The 23,057-nt window shown below is 43.0% G+C and overlaps 1 pseudogene; it reads right to left on the bottom strand.

The window, feature by feature from the left end:
• Nucleotides 1-494: 494 nt before the first annotated feature.
• LOC142143206 (rho GDP-dissociation inhibitor 1 pseudogene) lies at nt 495-1,231 on the bottom strand (annotated as a pseudogene).
• Nucleotides 1,232-23,057: the final 21,826 nt, after the last annotated feature.

Here is a 23,057-nt window from a genome sequence, read left to right as displayed (position 1 = left end):
TGAGAGTACCCATACATAGCAGCCTATCTGCTCGACTAGAACTGCCAAGCCTAATATAACAAGGCTCCACTAATAGCTATTATAGTAATTTTTCTAAGTGTCTCAACCATAATCATGACCCCTTCTACCTATTACCAGCTGCCATTGGTTATACAATTAATCAGTTGCAGGAATTCTTAAATATCCAACTTACAAACGCAAAGAACTAGCTTTGCCCTCCAACTGCTGCGACTGATCTAAGTAGCTCCTGAGACCTCTGTTTACATTTGCCTGCGGGCTACTTATTCTCTACTTAGTCTTTGCAATACATACATATAGAAACTAACCTGACATTCAACACTCTTTTTTTTTTTTACTTTTTTTTTTCAGATCTGATATGAAAACATTGTAAATAAGTGAGAAATAGAAAAAGTATAGTCCAGTGTTATAATGCAGGTTGCAAACAAAGTAGTTAAACATTTAAACATTTTAGAATTTTTTTCCTAACATCAGATTTAATGAAAAGAGCTTATAGTGGACAAGTGAATGTTGTTTGATAAAGAAATGGTGATTAAAAAACTTGGGAGTTCTTTAGTTTTGTATGAGGGGTTATTTGGGAGAGGAAGCGGAGGAGGAGGGGAATATGAAGGTGGAGTGGTATAGGGGTAGTGTCTAGGTTTCATGGTGTAAGAGCCTCTGGCCAGCAATCCTTTGGAAGCTTCCTCTAATGGAGTGAGAAACTCGTATATCCACACGTGGCCCATAACTTCCCACCATATAATTTTTCTTGTCCCATCTTACTCCCTTCCAGTATGTCTGCTGCTAATATTTCAGTCCAGAAACTATATCCTTGTTGGCCTTAAAGCTGATTTTAATTCTGTACTCAACACCTTCTTTAAGGGTGAATGATTCTTTCTTAACCTTCTCAAGATCTCCTGTTAGATACAACTCGAGTGGGCCAGGAGTATCTGCGCATATCAAGGTCAATTTGGTTACGACCATGTTTGAAACACTTAGGTCCACCGAATCAGGAACAGGACCAAGAAGAGCCTCTTTGTACTTTTGCAGACTCTCATCATCCTTGTCAAGCTCCTAAACATCCAGAATGGTTTTATGTGTTGTAGGCCTATAGTTCACAAAATGTTCATCCTCTTAATTCTCAGCTGCTATCTGTGCAAGTTGGTCTGTGGTGAGTTCGTGTTCAGCCATGTTTCAGAGTAGGCACCCGGTCCCGGTTCTGTTCCTCACTGTATCAGCTCTCTCTCTCCCATTCAACACTCTTTTTACCTCTGGATCATTGCTGTGACCTATTCTGTCAGCACAAGTCCAGCATTGATCTGAGCCAGGTCCACGTGACAGTAACAGGAGCTTTGAACAGCTGTCTCCATCACCGTGACCCAGTTCCTCAGCTCTTTCCAACTCAAAGTCTCCTGGATCAATCCAAGAGTCTTGGAGAGAACCCAAACTAAGCCTAATCACTTGGGGATCTTCCCCACCAGGTAACAGCCCTAATGAGGATTCCATCACACAGGGTCCACACTTAACCCCCCACACACTAGGAGCCAGCAGAAGTATAGCCCCCATTACTTCTTAATGACCTGCTAGATATTTCAGAGCAGTTCATCTGGTGTGTATTTTGTATCCATAAGCTTCATCGGGACTCTTATTTATTCCTGTTGCAACAACAGTCCCTGGTGAGTCACTATCTTAAACATCCTATACCAAACAAAAAGTGTATTGGCTGTATATTAGAATAAGGGACTTACCGTGCTGAATCTGTTTTACTGTTAAGAGATTTCTTATATTTTGGGATCCTCCAGGGAGTGATCATATAAGCTTTCTGTTCATAAAACATATAGCAGCCTTGCTGCTGGTTTTAAAACTCTTTGACCTCTTTAATACAGTTCTAGAGAGAGCTACCTTTCATTAAGTCATGTCAAGAAGCTTGAGTTTGGCATAGTCCTTGAAGCCCCACTCTAGATAGACTTACCCCCAGAGAGGTGCGGAGTCTAACGGTAGAGAGGTATTCACCAGGAATCCCTGCAAGGGAATATGGACTTAGCTGCTCTCTAGCTGCAGGTCGCGGCCCTCTAAGGGAGATTAGAGCAGGGTGAGATGGAACCGTGGAGTGGAGCAGGACTGCTGGATGATAAATGCAGCGGTTTAGGTGAACGGCATTGAACCGAAGCATTGAGGTCTTTAGAAAGCGAATAGTTGAGAACCGGACTGAAGTTCCTGCAACAATACCGCAGGTCTTGATTGTGGAACAGGTAACAGAGGATACCAACTGAGAAGTGGTGAACTGCAGAGAACCGATGCACTACATCCAGAGATTCAGGTTCACAAGGGAACACCCTTGATATGGCAACAGCTTTTTTATTTCTTGAGCTGGCCGAAAAGTGAAATGTAAATTAAAACGAGAAAAGAAGAGAGACCACTTTGCCTGGCGGGAATTAGGCATTGCGCTGGCTAGAGATACAGCAGGTTTTTGTGCTCTGTAAAATTGGTCACTGGAAATCCTTCCCCTTCCAGGAGATATTTCCATTCAGAAAGTGCCAACTTCATAGCTAGGAGTTCTCTGTCACCGATTGTATAGTTCTTTTTTTCAGACGGCAGGAATTTGCGTGAAAATAATGCGTAAGGCTGAAGCTGTTTCCCAGCAGAGGAGTACTGAGAATGAATTGCGCAAACTCCCACTGCTGAAGTGTCTACTTCAACTAAGAACGGTTGAGGAGGATCAGGTTGTTTGAGAACTGAAGCCGTGGAGAACGCCTTCTTGAGGGTGCTAAAAGCAGACAGAGCCAGCTGGGACCAATTGTTAGTGTCAGCGCCTTTTTTGGCCAAAGCAATAATGGGAGCCACTATAGAAAAATGACTTTGAATAAACTGTCTATAATAGTTGGCAAAGTGTTTGAATGGCCTTCAAGCCTAACAGAATAGGCCACTCAATGATGGCTCGCACTTTCTCAGGGTCCACAAGTTGTTTCCAGAAGCAATGTATCCTAAAAAAAAGAAGTCTTCGTGACTTCGAAGACACATTTCTCAAGCTTGCAATAGAGGTGATTGGCCCTGAGTCTTGAGAGAACTTCAGCAACATGTTGTCTGTGAGAAGGCAGATCCAGGTAGAAAATTAAAATATCGTCCAGATAGACTACTACTGAAGAGTGGAGATGGTCTCTGAAGATCTCGTTCATAAAACTTTGAAATACAGCAGGAGCGTTACTAAGCCCAAAGGGCATGACCAAATATACATAATGGCCGTCTCTGGTGTTAAAAACGGTGTTCCACTCATCTTCTTTTCTAATTCTGATTAAATTGTATGCACCACTCAGGTCTAACTTGGTAAAGATTTGAGCCCCTATTATCAGGTCAAACAGCTCAGTTATCAGAGGAATTGTATAACGATTTTTCTGAGTGATGACATTAAGACCCCAAGGGCGTAATGAGCCGTCTTCCTTTTTTACAAACAAGAAACTGGCACCAGCTGGGGAGTAGGAAGGACGAATGAACCCTCGTTGAACATTTCCATTGACATAATCTGCCATTGCCTCTGTCTCAGGAATCGACAGAGGATAGTTATGGCCCCTGGGTAGCATCTTGCCAGAAAGGAGATCAACGGGGCAGTCCCACAATTCTCCAAAATCCAAACAATTATCCAAAATCCAAATTTAAGAGACCCCAAAAATTCAGCAAGTTAAATGTTACTGTTTTTGTTATTATTATATTTTATTTATATGGCGCCACAAAGGGTCAGCAACACCATACATTGAGCTTGGACAAAAAAGAGGTATATACAGAGCACTACAAAAACAATGTGCTATTAAAACAACTCAGCTGAGAACAGGTGCAACGGACAAAGAGGTATAAGTAAATTCTAGAACACTTAGAAGCTAGGGAAGGGAAAGAGGGGATGTGGAAATTGAACTAAAGCAAGCTGAACCTGTGCCCAGCAGTGTGGACGGACTAACAGGATCAGTGATGGAGAATGGAGATGCAAAGGCAAGTGAGGAAGCACAACGTGGGGAGTCAGAGTGAGGGAACTAGAAGTCTGTTGGGAGAGATGAACAAGAGCGGATAGTGGGGAGTGGCGGAAGAATGAGAGTGAGGTATACTATGATAGTGAAGAGGAGGGCAAGGTAGAGGTTATACAAAGGAGTGGTTGGCATTCCTGAACAGGTGAATTTTAAGGGATATCTTGAAGATTTCCAGGTTAGGGGATAGCCCTATAGCGTGAGGGAGATCGTTTCAGAGAAGGGGGGCAGCACAGTTGAAATCTTGAATGCGAGAGGGAGAAGTGGTAACCAGATGGGAGATAAGGCATTGGCCATGGCAGATCATAGAGGGTGGGAAGGAGTGTGAATGGAGATGAGGTTGGAGACATAAAGGGCAGTGAGACAGTTAGAGAGGGCTTTGTAGGTGAGGGTAAGGTGCTTGAAGAGGATTCTGTAACGGAAAGGGAGCCAGTGCAGTGCTTGCCAGAGAGGGGAGGCTGATGTAGACCAGTGGAAGAGGAAGATTAGTCAGGTTGCAGCATTAAGTATGGACTGAAGAGGTGCGAGGTGGGTGCAGGGGAGGCCAGTAAGTTGGAGATTGCAGTTTTCAAGGCAGGAGATGATTAGAGAATGGATAAGAGTTTTGGTGGCATCAATGGAGAGGAAAAAGATGGAAATAACAGGATTGGGTGAGAGATTGGATTTGGGGGGTGAAGGAGAGAGAGGAGTCAAGTGTGACACCCAGGCATCAAATTTGGGAGAAAAGAGGAGATGTTGGTATTGTCAATAGTGAAGACATGGTGGAAGGGGAGAATAGATTATGAATTCAAATTTGCCCATTTTAAGTTTAAGGAAACGATGGAACATCCAGGAGGAGATGGCAAAGAGGCAGCATGACTGACACCTTAGTAAGGAGGGAAAGGGAGAGGTCAGAAGATGAGAGGTAGATTTGAGTGTCATCAGCGTAGAGATGGTATTGGAGGCTGAAGGAATGGATAAATTTACTCAGTAAAGAGGTGTATGATGAAAAGAGCAGAGGGCCAAGAATGAAGCCCTGTCGGACTCCTATGGGAAATGGAGAAGATGGGGAGGAGGAGCCCGAGGTTAAAACAGAGAAAGAGCTTTTAGAGATATAATAGGTGAACCATGAGAGGACAGTGTCAGAAATGCGAATGATGCGAAAGGTGTGCAGCAGGAGAGGGTGATCACCTGTGTCAAAGGCTGCAGATAGGTCCAAAAGGATGAGAAGGGAGTAGTGGTTTTTAGATTTGGCAGCCAGAAGCTCATTAGTGACTTTAGTCAGGGCAGTTTCAGTGGAGTGGAGAGGGCGGAAACCAGATTGGAGGGATCAAGGAGGGAGTTGTTTGAGAGTTAGCTAGTGAGATGGCTGTAGACAAGCCATTCAAGCAGTTTAGAAGCAAAAAGTAGGACAGATATGGGCCAGTAATTGGACAGGGTGGTGGGTGTCAAGATTAGGTTTTTTGGAAAGATAAAGGAAAAATACCAGAGGAAAAGAATAAGTTGAAGAGATGGGCTAAGTGGGAGCAGGTATTAGGTGAGAAGTTCTAAGGAGTTGGGAGGGAAGGGGATCTAGGCGGCAAGTTGAGGGCGGAGAGGACAAGAGTAGAGAATGGACTTCCTCATCCGAGGTGTGGTGGAAGGAGCTTATAGGATGAAGGTTGGAGGGCAATGGGGGGGGGTGAGGCTTTGTGGGGGTTCTGAGAGAAGTGGTAGGAGGAGATTTTGTTTCTGATTGTATCTATTTTGGAGGTGAAAAGGGTGTCTACTAATTTGTCTGCTGATCCACTTAGGCAGACACTAGCAACCATTTATTATTTACCACTCAATAACAGATATGACATCTTAAAAAATATTGAACAATGGCTTTATTTTACACTAATGTTATAGAAGCAAGAATTTTAATTATTTAGATTAGTGTAAATTTAGAGCAGAAAATAATTTGCTACATAAAATCTGCTATTTTTTACATTAAAGATGGCCCTTATAACAAAATTTACTAGTAGGCCAGCATACTGCACTCCAGCACTGTTGGCTTAATAATATTTGTCTTTAATTCTTAAAGACCAGAGTTGGAACTTTTAACACAAAGGTTGCCTTAGAGTGAGTAGCTCATTAATAAACATAACAGAACAATCACATTAATATGGAGCAATTGCTTAAACATAAAAGAAAATTGAAGGCACACAAGGAAAGAAGGAGGAGAGGATGGGGAAGGGAAAATTACTAAGGTAAAAGTGATGATGATAGGATAAGAAACTATCGGTTTCCTTAATTATACATCTGACAGTTGGAAGTGATCCAGAGGTAGGTAGAACGGTATGTGTGAGGGGAGGTTTTAGGAAAACTAGATACTGGCATAGGATACAGGATGAAATAACAAGCTACGAGTCTGCACCAGCAGCCTGGGAAAGATGGGTGAAAGATGACTTAAACTCCGTTGACTCTTTAAACTCCAATCAATTGAACCTGGTGGATGTGAAAGCTGCATGTTTGTCATTGGCAGAAAAGACAATGTTATCCATGAATATGTAAAAGTCCACACGATTGAGACATTTAATAATAGAGTGCGGGTACCTGGATCTCCTGTGTACTGGGGTGACAGCTCTGGCTGCATTGTTTAAGTGCTTTAGTAGCGAATTTATGTATTGGGAAACTGGGATAGTAGTTAAGGAAAGTATTCAGAAGCCCGGATCCCTAGGAACCTCATGCAGAACTGTAATCTCAGAGAGTCTAAATTTCCTTCCAAAACTTTGATTTGTGTGTGCATTCCCACCATATATGAAAAAGTGTTCCAGTGGCGATATTACATCTCCAAAAGGTAGAGGCCATTAGAGGGTTATTTTTGTGTAGAGAAGATGGAGATCTGTACCATCTAGTTAACAACTTGTATTGTGTTTCCAAGGCCGAGACAGTTAATCAGCAGCCATGAATAGCTTGGTATATTTTGGGACAAGATAGTTGAGGTACATGTGTTTCCAAATCCCTCTCCCAATGACTAACAAAGGACGTTGCATATTGAGAGAATTCTTCCTTTAAGATTTTATATATTCCTAAAATTATATGGGGCATTTTTGGATAATCACATGGTCTCAAAGAGAAACTGATCTCTACCCAATGTTCTCATTTCTCCAATCGAACTGATGTAGTCTATCACCTATAATTATCTCCAGTGTCCTGCTTCAGGTAGTGAGAATGTTGATTGGGGCATATCCTCATGTTAACCACCAGCTGACCTAACCAGCAATCCTTGCCTGAGACCTTCTGAACAATATCTTGGATAGGCCTGGGGGACAGTCAGGATTGGACACAATGGGGGATAGAGGCGACAGAAAAGCAGATAAGCTTTCCTTAGATTGAAGATTTTTTCATATCATAAGAGTCAGACCAATAGTAGGGTGGGCAACTCTGGAAACGTTAGAAAGCCAAGGGAGAACATGTAACGGTATCTCTACAAAATTGATCTCTACATCCACCCACTGCTTCGTCCTGTCCCAGCTGGACCACTCCAAAATCCTACTTAATGATATAGCCCGTGAGCAAGGGTAATTGCATTCCCCTGTGGTGTTTGCATTTGAACAGAATAGAGTGCTTAAACCTAGGTTTCCTACCTTCCCAGACAAAAATGCCAACCAGTTTTTGGAGTTCAACAAGAAATTGCTTGGGAATCGGAACAGTTTGCAGAATATAGAGTACCTTAGGCAAAGTATTCATTTTTATAATATTTATTCTGGCAAACCAGTATAATTTGGTAAAGGACAATGGCCCCAGTTCCTTCCTTCCTTCAGATAACAGTGGTGTGTAATTGAGGCGGAATAATTGATTGTTATCCCTAGAAATGGAGACTTCCAGATAGCGGATATAGAATGATTGCCATTTAAATGGAAAGACGGTCTTGAGGCCAGCTACTGTTTTCTCAGAGGCAGAAACATTGAGAATTTTGAGAACTCGGACATTAAATGAGGAAGAGTTTTGACCGGTTTGGTAATGATAGCCAGTAAGTCATCAGCAAATAGAGCAAGGCGGTATTCCTTTGCACCTACTTGGATACCAGCGATGTTTGGGCTAGATCGAATAGCCCTCACTAGAGGCTCCATGTAAATGACAAAAATTAGGGGAGAGAGAGAGGACAGTCCTGGTAGGTGCTATTGGTAAAAGAGAGTGATTCTGAAAAAGTATGCTGTTAACCCTTACCTTAGCTGTAGGTGATTTATACAATGCTAATGTCCTATGGTAACATGAGAGACCAATCTCGATCTGTCCCAAAACCCTTTTCATAAAGCACCAATCCACCCTATCAAATGCCCCCTGTCACTTGTCCTCAATTTGTATTAGAGTTCTGGTCAAGAAGGTAGTTTTTTACCAGAAGGACCCTCCTGTTCTCTATAATGATTTTTGAAAGCTCTGTAATTTAAAGGCGTTTGGAGAACAAGATCGCCACTCCTCTTGTCTTATCAGAAGAGTAATTGTTAACGAAACCTGTTTCTTGTGCAAAAGCTACATAGACCCAGTCAGTGTGAAGTACATGAAGAAGGTGAGATGGTTTCTGTGGAACATTTAAACCTGGTACATTTGTAGAAATAAATCCTAAGTTATCCATTGTCGGTTCGTTTCAGAGAAGTCTGCATAGTCTGGAAACCTTCTGAAATCCAGTTGTTAAAATTATTAGCTATTTCCGGAGTAACTGTGCAGAGTAGACATTACAGAGCACCATGTAGGAACGATTTGAGGGGGGAAGGGGGGGGGGGGTGTGAAGAAAGTGAAAGAGGGGAGGGAAAACAGACAAAGAATACAAGCAATGATGATGTATTGTTTGTATAATACATGAATATGTTAAAGCTATGCATTGAGAACAACCGCTACAAATATCAGGGAGCTAATACCTTGGACTTTTAACCGGACTATTCTAGTAACATCACCATTTGGGTTGTAGTTAGACCTTGGGGAAAGTCCCTGAACAATTTCTACAGAGCGGATATACAACAAGGGGAGAGGGGTGATGGAGTAATATCAAATGGGCCAAATGCGTTATATAAATATGATTTATTTATTTATTTTATAAAAGGTTATTTAGAGGTGTGGCAGCTATATTGATTTTGGGAGATAAAAAAGAATTGGTATAAAGAATCTCAAATCTTTTGCGGTTACATAACCTAAACTGATAACATATAAGATATAACCAAAAACTAACAGAAGAACTGTACTATGTGTCAATTAAGCATTTATCAGATGATGGTATAAAAGCATCAGGGCCTAAACTAAAATAAATTCTCAGTGTAAGCCATTAAACAAACAATAAGATGCATAAACAAGAAACTAAAGTCATGTCCAACTTAAGTTACTTATATATCAAGTTCAATGGGGACCCCGAACAATAGTGGAGAGTTTATAAGCAATTGATCCAAGGTTCAAGTTACATTATGGGTATCAGAGATAACTGTGGATAGAAGTCTCCTCTTGTTCTTAGAGATTGTGCACCAGCAGAGGGGAGAGGGATCGACAGTGAAGAAGGATTATGCCAGTTTGGGAGAGTCATTTTAGGAATATTAAGGTTATTACAGAAGGAGTGGTTTTGAAGGGTGAGACGTTTGCCGTCCCGATTCACATTAATGCTCAGCCTCAGTGGGAAATCTCAGCAAAACCTGAAAGAGCTTGAAAGTTTAACATTGAATCAAATACTAAATGGATTCAATACAGCTTGGGAAGTGACTTTTATAGGAATAGACCTGAGCATTTAATCAGGACCCTACCATGAATGTGGAGGAAAAGTGCTTCAGTGTTGTTCTTTGCACAATATGCCAAACAAGCCACTGTTAGACTTTAAATCAGCTTTATTTATAATTTCATCTTCACTTGTTGTCATAATCAGACCTTGGGGCAAGTTATTCCACAACTAGCACTGGCAGCAGTACAGCAGGACAGAAAGCAGGATGGAAGAGTCTCTGGCAGCAGTCCATTGAGCAGGTTAGACCTGTTACAGTATAGGTATTGCGAGCAAGCTTTACAGCTGTATCTACCTGTATGCATCTGCACTGCTTCACAGCCAGATCTGTGATACATGTCCTGGTTTTGTCAATGGTAAATTCAATACAGCTTTTCAATTAAAAAAATCTGTGGGTTTTCTGTAACGTCCTACAAATTCTTACTGGGCATCCAGTGAACTGTATCTTAGTCTTTTTCAATATATAATATAATGTTTCATTCTTCTTCTGCCTTTCTCTTGTAGATCTTACTGTTCACAGGTTTGTACTTAATAGAAATAAGAAAGTTTCTAGTCGCATTGCTGAATACTTCTTCACGCTGCACCATAGGGAAGAAGGGAAATATATACATTTACTGCTCTCGTATATAAATATGCCCCAATATGTCTGGTCATGGACAATGTGAGCACTGTCATGTGTCAATGCATGCAGCATTTTAGAGATTATAGCTGCACTCACAATTAGCTGTTGGAGTTATTATAAGTACTGCCAATTATTATTTGGCGCTTGGTGTGACCAGGATGACCAACAAGAATCTAGAAGGTTTTTTGCGTGCCCCCCTCCATTCTGCCGCTTCTCCCTGTGAGACAAGAGAGATCACCAGGGATTGCGAGCACTGGAGAGGGGGACAGTAAGTCGGGTGATTATATTACCCTACCTGAGAATGCAGATTTAAATGGTCTCATGTGACAGGAATTCATGTCATACGGCACTAGTTCAGTTTCTCATCAGAATACCAATTTTCCTTGGCACAAGCCTTAGACTACAAGGGACGAATGCAGGAAGTGGCCAAATTGTAATTATAGTAATTGTTAAAATAGGTGATTGGGAGAGAGATGTTGGGCTTATTGATAATATTTTACAGTTCCTCCCTTCAGTTGCAGTTGCTGCTAAGTACAATGTAGTGATAAAAATGACATTCTTTCACAGCCTGTACTATATAGCCAAAACAGACTCTACAGAATGGGTCTAGTAGTTTCTGATTTATTTCCATTCTCTCCTTTTATGAAGAAGCCCTTCCTATTATTTGGATTGGTTGATGCATTTGCACGACAAGCAGCCATTTGCACATGAGTTGCTACTGTTTTATGCAAGGAACCCTGCTTTAAAAAATGACTTTTCTCTCCCAGGATTGCCCAGATAAGATTAAGAAAATCTGATGCCCTGGTTAACGTTACAACCTACTGTAGATAATGTGGATTGATATCATATTTGCCTACTCTCCCGAATTTTGCAAAGTTCTTCAGGACTCCCAGAAGAGTAGGCCATTCTGCCAGACAGGGCCATCTCTTCCATTGGGCATGATGGGCAGCTGCCCGGGGGCCCCATGGGCAAGGGGGCCCCATAGGCACGGCTCTTAATGAGAATAAATAATCCTGCAAAAGAAAAAAACCTGCAAAAAAAACCTTCAAGGGTCACTGAGCAAGTACATCTATCTATCTCTATCTATCTATATCTATATCTGTACCTGTATACATCTATATATCTATATCTATATCTATATCTATATCTATATCTAGGGGCCCCGGTGCACTGCTTTGCCCGGGAACCCATAATGTTGTTAAGATGGCCCTGCTGCCAGATCCCACTCCATCATCTTCATTGGGAATTGCTTCATGTTGGCTCCACACCCAAAGGGACCATGATGCAAATCACAGCATTGTGCAGCATGAAAGTAGGGTTGTGGTGGCGAGGTTAACCCTTGTACCTTCTCTCTGGAGGAATAAAAAGTAGGCAAGTATGACTGATATATTTTATTATATCCCTTTTATAGACATGTCTGTTGCAGTGTAATACTTGTGTGCTAATAACTCTACTGTGACTCGAATGATATGTGACTAAAAATGATCAATTGATTTACATATGGCTTACATGAAAACAAAAAAACCCAGAGTGGAATGTAAGCATAAGCTTAATTTGCCTCTGAAAAAGTTATATACAAGTGTGTTTGTGGAAACATGGTTCTTAAGAGTAGCAACGGAACGCAAGGGTATTTCTGAATACATACATTGCTGTTACCTTTAGGGTTTGAACTAGAGATGGTCACTGACCCCCGTGTTTTGGTTTTGGATTCGGTTTTGGATCTGGATTACCATCGTGTTTTGGTTTTGGTTTTGTTTGGTTTTGTTTTGCTATTTTGTTGGAAAATCAGTGTTTTTGGGCCTAAAATAACCCAATTGTCACGGGCACTAGGAGTCTTTACCCAGGGATCACCAGATGATGGACTTACCAGAGCAGTATAGGTGGTAATATGGTACTCTGGTAGTGGGGTAATCACGGAACAGGAGACAGCAGATGGTAGAGAATGCTCGTGGAAAGTCTATGACTAGCAGCACTGGTAATATATAGGTAATAGTACACGAGGAACTGAATGGACAAAGGAAACGTGAGGGTAGTCAGTGGTCTGCAGATAGCAAGTTGTACCACTGCTATAGTGAGGAGGAATGTCCAGAAGTAACGAGGAGGTGATGAGAGTCAGCGGTCTGCGTATAGCAAGTTGTACCGCTGTCTAGGTGAGGGAATGGAATCCAGGTGGAGGTATCCGGGAAGTCAGTGGTCTGCGTTAGCAAGTTGTATCACTGCTATGTGAAAGGATACTGGAAACAGGTGACTCAGGAAACAGGGATCAGTGGTCTGCCTCTAGCAAGTTGTACCACTGAAATATATATGTGAGGAGGAGCACGGGGAGATAAATGTAATGCAGAGTATACACGGGCACACTGAACTTGATCCCACGATGATATGCACAAAATAGTAATAACTGAGCAGCACTGCACAAATATACAAAGTCACAAGAACTATCCAGACTAAAAGGTAACACAGTCAAATGATGGCAACAGTCTCAGTGGATAGGCAACTCCAGAGGAGAACAACTCAGTCCAGCAAGGTATGCAATACACCAGCGCAGTCAATGATAAGTATGCATACCGTGGTTCAGAAGACCAGGCTGTCAGAAAGAGGTGCAGGGATACCTGAGCGGCTGGAGGCCGGCAGGATATGAAGTCCCAGGAAAATGAAAGCGGTAACCAAGTAGGTGCAGCGCACAGGTAGGTAGACCAGCAACGATGGAAACAATACTCAGGAAGCAGTAGTATATAGAACTGGACACCTGGAGATCACTGGAGAGTAGAAGTGGTATGGCAGAGAAGACAGCAGCGGAGCGTTGATCCAATGCAGACAGGCGAGTTGACACAGGCAGGAACACTGTAGAAGCACGGAGAGCGGATCAGCTGGCTGCAGACACGAGGAGTACTGGAGGGTTGCGATGAGCAGGGCACTGCAGATACACGGAGGCAGCGGATAGGAATCAGCTGGTGCAGTCACGATGAAATACGGGAGAGTTGAGCTGAGCAGGATACAGTAGATACACCGAGGCAGCGGATAGGAATCAGCTGGTGCAGTCACGATGAAACACGGGAGAGTTGAGGTGATCTGGAAACTGTAGAGCACGGAGGCAGCGGATAGAAATCAGCTGGTGCAGTCACGATGAAACACGGGAGAGTTGAGGTGAGCTGGAAACTGTAGAGCACGGAGGCAGCGGATAGGAATCAGCTGGTGCAGTCACGATGAAACACGGGAGAGTTAAAGTGAGCTGGAAACTGTAGAGTACGGAGGCAGCGGATAGGAATCAGCTGGTGCAGTCACGATGAAACACAGGAGAGTTGAAGTGAGCTGGAAACTGTAGAGCACGGAGGCAGCGGATAGGAATCAGCTGGTGCAGTCACGATGAAACACGGGAGAGTTGAGGTGAGCTGGAAACTGCAAGGAACAACAGGAATCAGCAGGAGCTGAATACACGAGGAAACACAGGAACACCTTCAGAGGCTCATGGGGAATGAGACTCCAAGATCAGGCAACGAGGTATGGACCTCAGGTGCTTTAAATAGGGAGTGTTGCCTGATCAGCCAATTAACTAAAAGGAACATGTACTGAAGGTTTGAAAGGGCTGCACATGCGCAGACCCTCAGGATGGTGGACGGCCACGGTTCCTAAACACACGGGAAGAAGCACTCACAGTCCGGTGAGTGACACCAATTTAGTGCTTCAACTGTTTCATAGATAAGTAATCTAATTGTAGAGGTAATAAATGATCCAAAAAACTGTTTAATTCCTGGTAGGTAGGCCTTCATTTATTCTACACACAAAACAGATTGTCTTCCTCTCCATCTATGCATATTGGCAATGCAGCCATCGTCTTTGGATGTATATTACACCCTACACTTATAGTTAAATATGTAAAGAAATGGAAAAAGGCAGTTTGCTTTCTGTCTCTATAGGCCCCCCTCCACTTGTTTAAAAAACCCAAAAATTCAGCCGTTATAGACTGTACAATATTAATTGAAATGGACAATGCCAGTTTGGTTTCTGGCTCTCTAGGCCCCCCTCCACTTGTCGAAAATACGAAGAAATTCAGCCGTTATAGACTGTACAATATTAATTGAAATGGAGAAAGCCAGTTTGGTTTCTGGCTCTCTAGGCTCCCCTCCACTTGTCGAAAATACAAAAAAATTTAGCCGTTATAAACTGTACAATATTAATTGAAATGGACAAAGCCAGTTTGGTTTCTGGCTCTCTAGGCCCCCCTCCACTTGTCAAAAATACAAAAAAATTCAGCCGTTATAGACTGTACAATATTAAGACAAATGGACAAAGCCAGTTTGGGGTCACTCTGTCTATGACACCCTACCCTTAAGGAGAAATTGCCCAAACAGCAGCCTTTCGAGACGGTACGTGATATGGAAATGCCACAAGTCCCTTTCCTCTTTGGGGGTAGATTGCACCCTACACTTACACAGAAAGTTTTAAAAAGATGTTATCGTCATCATCTTCAGCTTCATCCTCACCCTCATCAGTGTGTACGTCATCATCACAGACTATCAATTCATCGCCGCTTGAATCCGCCATTAGAGAACAGTCATTGCTTGGATGTCTTGGATGGTGAAGGCCTTCCTCGTGGAAGATGTAGTTCATTTTATAAACATCATTTTATCCACATTTTTGGGAAGTAACCTTTTACGGCGATCACTGACTAAGTTCCCTGCTGTGCTGAACACTCGTTCAGAGTACACACTGGAGGGTGGGCAGCTTAAGTATTGCAAAGAAAGCTTGTACATGGGTTTCCAAATGGCCTGCTTTTCTTCCCAGTAAGGAAAGGGACTGTCTGACATTTCCATATCAACTACCTCTTGAAAGTAATCCTCCACCATCCTTTGCATGTTTATACTCGTATTGGATGGAGTTATGGGCAAAGTCAGAGCCGGATTTACACCTAGGCAAGATATCGGTTTGGCCCCCCCCCCTTCACACACACAGTGGCCCCTCGCACACACATAATACACGCACGCAGTGGCCCCTCACACACACATAATACACGCACGCAGTGGCCCCTCACACACACACATAATACACACAGACAGTGGCCACACACACACACACACACACAATACACACAGACAGTGGCCACTCACACACACACACACACATAATACACGCACGCACACACACATAGTACATGCACACAGTGGCCCCACACACACACACGCATAATACACGCACGCAGTGGCCCCTCACACACACACACACATAATACACACACATAATACACACACGCAGTGGCCCCTCACACATACACATAATACACGCACGCAGTGGCCCCTCACACACACACATAATACACACAGACAGTGGCCACACACACACACACACACACACAATACACACAGACAGTGGCCACACACACACACACACACACACAAACACACAGACACACGGGGCCTGATTAAGGGTTCTGGCCGCCCTAGGCTAATACAGCCGCAGCGCCCCCCCCCCTCCGAATATATAGGTGTATAGGAACACTCCTGAATATGAATGTTCAGGTGTATTCTCCAGCATTCAAATTTAGACAGATTGTGCCATTGTCTCTTACCTGTTCTTGCTCTTCTCTCTTGCAACTTTGTTATCCTCTCGCTGGCTTCTGGAAAGTTGGCGTCCTGTTTTGAAAATGCAAAAATTTATTATAATGCAAAATGTTAACAAACCCTGAATGTAGTTAAAACAAAACACTCCATTATGGCCAGCTAAAAGTTCCCCATTGTACAGGCATATATAAGCAATATCTAAATATTTGTGGTCAATCAAATACAAACCTCTACCAGCCCCATCTCACTAATATTTAGTATTCTAGTGATTGCTGAGACCACAGAGAGTATCCATGTGACCACCACACAATCATGAGATTATGCCCTCCAAAGCTGCTCTATTTTTTAAATAACCCCTGCAGCCATTTTCCTTAACTATCACCCCCCCCCCGCAGCCATTTTCCTTAACCCCTGCTGCAGCCATTTTCTTTAACCCCCCCTACAGAATTTTCCTTACCTCCCACCCTGCACCCCCCCCCCTCCCTATAGATATGCAGGGCAGTCCCCCCCTTCACTTACCTGTAGTTGTGCCAGCGTCGCTCCTCACTCCTCAGATCAGCAGACAGGAAGTGAAGACGTCCTGCTTCCTGTCTGCTGCACAGCAACAGGCAGCCTAGCGATTGGCTGCCTGTTGCTAACCACTGACCACCAATGCTTTTGATTGTGGAGCACCAGACCCCCCTCCCCCCACTCGCGGCACCCCCCCCCCCACACGAGTCGCGGGGGGGGCCGAATAATTTTTTTATTTTTTTTTAATTGCTACTGTCCCCCCCAGCTGCCCCCACCGAGAGCCGCTAGGCCCTAGGCATGTGCCTAGGTTGCCTAGCGGTAAATCCGGCCCTGGGCAAAGTGACACATTTTTGGGAAAAATCCTTCAAACCAGCCCAGATGTTAAATTGTTCTGGTCTGCCCCCTGCGTGTTCCCTGTTTCTTTTTGGGAAATTTAATTTTTTACGAGCAACAGCAACTTGAGAAAGTGAAGGCGCACACGTCGTCAAGCCGAGGCCCAGTTCAGCGGCCAACTTGCTGAGCAATAGCTCCTTGCAAAAGTTCACATCTTGCTCATTTACAAGTAAAGACTCAATGTAGGTTTTAAACCTTGGATCAAGCACAGTGGCAAAAATGTACTGATCCGAGATCAAGATCTTAATAACTCGAGGATCATTGTGAAGCGAATTAAGTACTTGATTGACAAGGCCAACATACTTTGCTGAATTGCTTGCTTTCAGCTCCTCCTTCATTTTCTCAAGCTGCTTTTCCAATAGTCTAATTGAAGGAATGACTTGGCTCAAACTAGCAGAGTCTGAACTCACCTCACACGTCACAACTTCAAATGGTTTCAGCACCTTGCATAGCAATGGAAAGGATTCCCCACTGTGCAAAAGTGAAAGACATCCCCCCTCCTTTCCCAATGTCATGGCTTGTGCAATATGCTTGGATGGCTTTGCGCTGTTCCTCCATCCTCTGAAGCATGTACAGGGTGGAATTCCACCTAGTTACCACCTCTTGCTTAAGTTGGTGGCAGGGCAAGTTAAACTGCTCTTGGAGCTGCTGTAATCTCCTACATGCTGTGGCTGAATGCCTGAAATGGCCTGAAATTTTACGGGCCACCAAAAGCATCTCCTGCACCTCACGGTTATTTCGTAGGAAGCTCTGCACCACCAAGTTGATGGTGTGAGCAAAACAGGGAATGTGTTGGAAATCACCCAGCTGTAATGCTCGCACTATATTGTTGGCGTTATCAGAAATGACATACCCTGGGGAGAGTCCAAGTGGTATAAGCCATGCATCAATCACATCTCTCAGTTTGCGTAACAAATTGTCAGCTGTATGCCTGTTCGTGAAGCCGGTGATACAAAGAGTGGCCTGCCTGTGACAAATGTTACGTAGTGGTGTACATGCTGCTGATGTTCCTGCTGGTGAAGGTGAATGACCAACCCAGTGGGCTGTCACAGTCATATAGTCTTTGGTTTGGCCACTTCCACTTGTCCACATATCTGTGGTTAAGTGGACAGTGGGCAGAATGGCATTTTTCAGCGCAATCTCTACATTTTTACACATTTTTTGCTATAGTTGTGGAATTGCTTTACGGGAGAAATGGTGTCGCACTGGAATTCTGTAAAGCGGACACAAAACCTCAATTAACTGTGAAAAACCAGCTGCGTTTATTGTGGAGATTGGACGCAGATCTAACACTAACATTGCAGCCATGGCGTCTGTGATTCACTTGGTGACTGGGTGACTGCTGTCATATTTGCTTCCCCTCGCAAATGATTGTTTCACAGTTAATTGCTAAAATGTAGGACTGCTCATTTTCTTGACCTGCCTCTGGGATGACCATTCACCCCCAGTAGCAGCAACAGCAGCAGCAGTGGGACTAATGCTTTCTTCAGAGGAATCAATAATAGTGCAGGAGTCATCCAGCCTTAAGTGGGATGCCGGGCTAACGCCAAGCGCTACTGAGGATATTGATGAGGATGGTGTGGTGGGTGTATTTTGTAGCCGTCGGGATGTCGGTGAGCGGAGGGTCTTAGCTGTTGATGGAGTGCTTGTAATTTTTTGGGAAGAACTTTCAGCTTTTCCCAACACTTTGCCATGAACTCTAGTTAAATGGCGTAACATAGACGAGGTTCCAAGATGGTTAAGGTCCCTCCCTCGACTGACTGTGGCTTGACATACACTACAAATAGCTATACAATTGTTGTCTGGATTTGGGTAGAAATAATTCCACACATAAGAAGTGGATTTTTTTGTTTTATGCCCAGGCATGACAATGGCCTTTTTATTGTCATGTGCCAGAACTGCTTCCACTGGTGCAGGACTTACACAAATAACCTCATCCTCATCAACATCCTCATTAGCGCCCTCGTCGCCTACACAAATCTCCCCCTCATCCTCTTCTAATTCCAAAGTGGCATCCTCAATTTGTGTATCACCGGCTACACTCGGGCTATTAAGGCACACATCAGCAGAATGCTCATGATTAGACATCCCACTGTTGGATGGACTCTCCACAGGGATTGGTGTCATTTGTGAATCAGAGCAAACATTATCCTCTAATGCCTTACTGTTATCTTGCAGCTCGGCTTTGACGCGTAACAGTAGTTGTGCACCAATTGTAGGCTCGGTAACTTTTTGGGATCTGCCTCTAGTAGCCTCTCTTTGCCACTGCGTGTGTAGAATGGCATGTTGTCAATTTTTTTTTTATCGGCACTTAACTTTTGCTCAGTAACATTTCTTTTTCGCAACACAGTAAAAAAAAAATTGTTTTTGTTTTTTGGACTGATTTCGAAACATTCTGTAGTTTGACATCGCCTTGCCCAGATGACGTACTGGGAACACTAACATAAGGACTGGTGACAGAACCTGGTTGCTCATTCTGCTCATATGTGGACTGCTTTGAATCCATTCTCAGCCCAAAGCACTTGTAGTGCTAAAAATTATTTGGTAAGATACTGCTGACAGATAGTAATTTTGACAGCCAGAAATATTTATGCACAATTATGGGGGACACCCCAAAAGCACTGGGGAGTGCTAAAAATTAGTTGGTAGATACTGCTGACAGATAGTAATTTTGACAGCCAGAAATATTTATGCACAATTAGGGGGGACACCCCAAAAGCACTGGGGAGTGCTAAAAATTAGTTGATAGATACTGCTGACAGATAGTAATTTTGACAGCCAGAAATATTTATGCACAATTAGGGGGGACACCCAAAAGCACTGGGGAGTGCTAAAAATTAGTTGGTAGATACTGCTGACAGATAGTAATTTTGACAGCCAGAAATATTTATGCACAATTAGGGGGGACACCCCAAAAGCACTGGGGAGTGCTAAAAATTAGTTGGTAGATACTGCTGACAGATAGTAATTTTGACAGCCAGAAATATTTATGCACAATTAGGGGGGACGCCCCAAAAGCACTGGGGAGTGCTAAAAAATTAGTTGGTAGATACTGCTGACAGATAGTAATTTTGACAGCCAGAAATATTTATGCACAATTAGGGGGGACACCCCAAAAGCACCTGGGAGTGCCAAATATTGAAAAGAAAAAAACCCCTCTATTCTCCTTTCTTCTCTAGCGATTTTTGTTACAAGAATTGTAATAAGAATATTGGATTCTCTGTCCCTGCTCTAATCAGCCTGTGACTACACCCTGCTCTCTCCCTCTGTCAAATGGCGATGGATTGCTGTGGAGGCGTGTATTTATAATCTTGAAGTATCGCGAGAACCGAGCCCCGAGATCCGACGACGTCACGATGACGTTCGGCCTCGATTTGGATTCGGAGTGGGGGGGGGGGAGAGTACCGAGCTACTCAGCTTGGTACTCGGATACCCAAAGTTCAGGTGGGTTCGGTTCTCGGGGAACCAAGCCCGCCCATCTCTAGTGTGGACCTACAGACCTTGATTTGGATGTACTCTGTGTTCGAGAAAACAATAATTACTAAACCAATTTACTATTGCTACTTTAAGACTATTGTGTGACCTAAGGCAGTACCTTCCATAAATAATTGCAACTCATTCGCAATTGTGTTAAAAATTAATACATACCTAAAATACTCCAATAAATTACTATAAATCCTACAGTTACGAAAATGTTGCACAAAAATGATTACAGCTAACCAATAATATAAATTCCACTTTGATGTTTCTTGTTAAATAGTAAGATATTTATGAATAAATATATATATATTTGGTACCATATTTAGAGTGGTCTATGTATATTCTTTTAGCAACGTGACTGGTTGTTGTTTCTTATGAAGACAACAAATATTGGGCCTGATTCATTAAGGCATAGTCACATGACTTTCTGTGTGCCGGCTTCTGCATTTCTCGCGATTCTGCCAAGTAGTGATTTGAAACCTTTGCTATTAACATTGTTTCGTGATTGCCAGTTTCTGCCTTCTCAAGTTGGGTAAGTCCTTGTCGGTGTACTGGTAGTCGGGGACACGTACCCAACCCATATAAATAGTCTCTGAGCAGGTACAGCAGGCATTGCTATGCTATGATAGAACACTCAGGCAGCAGCAGTTCAAAAATAAAAATAACAGTTACCTGTACCTCACAGAGTCCCAGAAATTATATTATGAATACACTGAACTTACTGTATCCTAGCAGCAGTTTTATCCTTGCACGTGCCGGTATATTTAAACTGACAGCTTTTCTCATTAAATGGTGCTTCACTAAAATAAGTATTATAACAGTTCAAAGTGTATAATAAGTGTATAATACTTGTTTGATCCAAGAAATTGTTGTTATCGGAATAATTCTTAATCTTCCAATTTGGCTCTTAGGGATATTCTTCATGCAGGGATTATAATGACTACTTCTGTAGTGTAAATAATTACATGCATCCACTGGTTTGTTAAAGTTTTGAAGTTACAATTTTATTTCCCTTGATGGACAGGGTGATATCCAGGAAGCTCATCGTGCTAAAATCAAAAGTATGAGTAAACTTCAAATTAAAAGTGTTCATATTTAGAAAAGAAACAAAATCTTGTGCTAGTTCATAGCTCCACTTCCAAATAATCAATAAATCATCAATGAAATGGCCATAGTGGACCAGATTTGCACCATGATTTTGTTAATTGGTTGTAATTAATTAAATTCTGCAATAAATGCATGTGTTTCTAAATTTTAAAGAGTGACCAATTTCTTTTGCATACAAACTCCGCCACGAATGTAATTTGATTTGATTGTAGAATATTTATTATATTACATATTATGGCTACCTAGGTATTCATTAGAAGGGATCTCCATTTTTATTAAGGTATATATTATTTGAATTATTTGCTACCCCACAGGTGTATATAGTTTTCTCCTTTGTTTGGGGATAGCAATATTCCTTTTAACAGCTACAGTTGTTAGCTTTCCTCCCTCCTTTCTTTTTCATTTACTATTGATTTAATTTATTGATTTGAGCACCAGAGAGTGTTTGTATATTACAATTCACACAGTAGTTGGAACTTTAGATCAGTTTAAAGCACTTCACATTGCTAACGGAAGGTGTCATAATTCCAGCACTGGAAATGTCGACACTTAACCTGCCGAGTTGTGGCTGCACCCAGGCTGCTGCATGCATCCATGAAGGATTGTAATCTGCATACTAATAGGAAACTGTTAATCTGCACAGTCTCTTTCCCCAGTTTATAATCCAACAACACAGATGGGATCAGAGTCCCATCTGCTGCCACCATAATCACCACCGCTGACCCTCAAAAGGCGGACCATGTCCAGAATCTTTGTACCCACCCAACTCTCCCTTCTCTGCATACCTTTTTCCAACAGATTCCAGCCTGGCTCCCAGCAATGGGGTGACGTCAGTGGAGAGGAGCTGAGAGAAGAAGAAAAAAGCAGAGAATCTTAGAGGAAGAGAAAAGAAGAAGATATTTACATTACTGCAGAATAAAAGGGGGAGAGGTGACTGGCAAAAATGGGAGGGAGAGGGGCCTACAGAAAAAAGGAGGCTGGAGAAAACAGGCAGGGGGGGCTACAGAAAACACGGGAAGAGGGGGCTATAGAAAATGGGAGGGAGAGGGTACTGGAGAAAATGGGGGGGAGAAGTGGCTGGAGAAAACTGGGGGAGTGGGGGGCTACAGAAAATGGGGCATAGGGGGCTACATAAAACATGGGAAGAGGGGGCTACAGAAAATGGGGGGTAGGGAGCTAGAGAAAATGGAGGTAAAAGGGGGCTGGAGAAAATGGGGGAGGGGGCTAAAGAAAAAATGGGGCTGGAGAAAACACGGAAGAAGGGGCTACACAGAATGGGAGGGAGGTGCTGGAGAAAACATGTGAAGAGTGGGCTATAGAAAGAGGGGGGTAGTGGCTGGAGAATACTCGGGGACAGGGGGGAAGATGGTGCTATAGATAAAACATGGGAAGATGGTGCTATAGAATATGGGGGGGTGGGGAGCTAGAGAACATGGAGGTAAAAGGGGGCTGGAGAAAACGGGGAGAGAGGTGGCTGGAGAAAATGGGGGAGAGGGGGCTACAGTTAATGGGGGGGAGAGGGGTCTTGAGAAAACAGGGGGAGAGGGGGCTACAGAAAATTAGCGGAGGGGAAGGTTACATTCAGTTACATACTATTAATTTAACAGAACTTCAGATTTGAGCAGCCATTTATTCGTTTAGTATTTGCCAGGTATTTGGCAATCCCCTGTTGCTATCTA

This window comes from Mixophyes fleayi, chromosome 3, assembly GCF_038048845.1.
Source record: "Mixophyes fleayi isolate aMixFle1 chromosome 3, aMixFle1.hap1, whole genome shotgun sequence".
In the NCBI taxonomy this organism is placed as follows: Eukaryota; Metazoa; Chordata; class Amphibia; order Anura; family Limnodynastidae; genus Mixophyes; species Mixophyes fleayi.
This window is presented reverse-complemented; position numbering and strand designations above follow the sequence as displayed.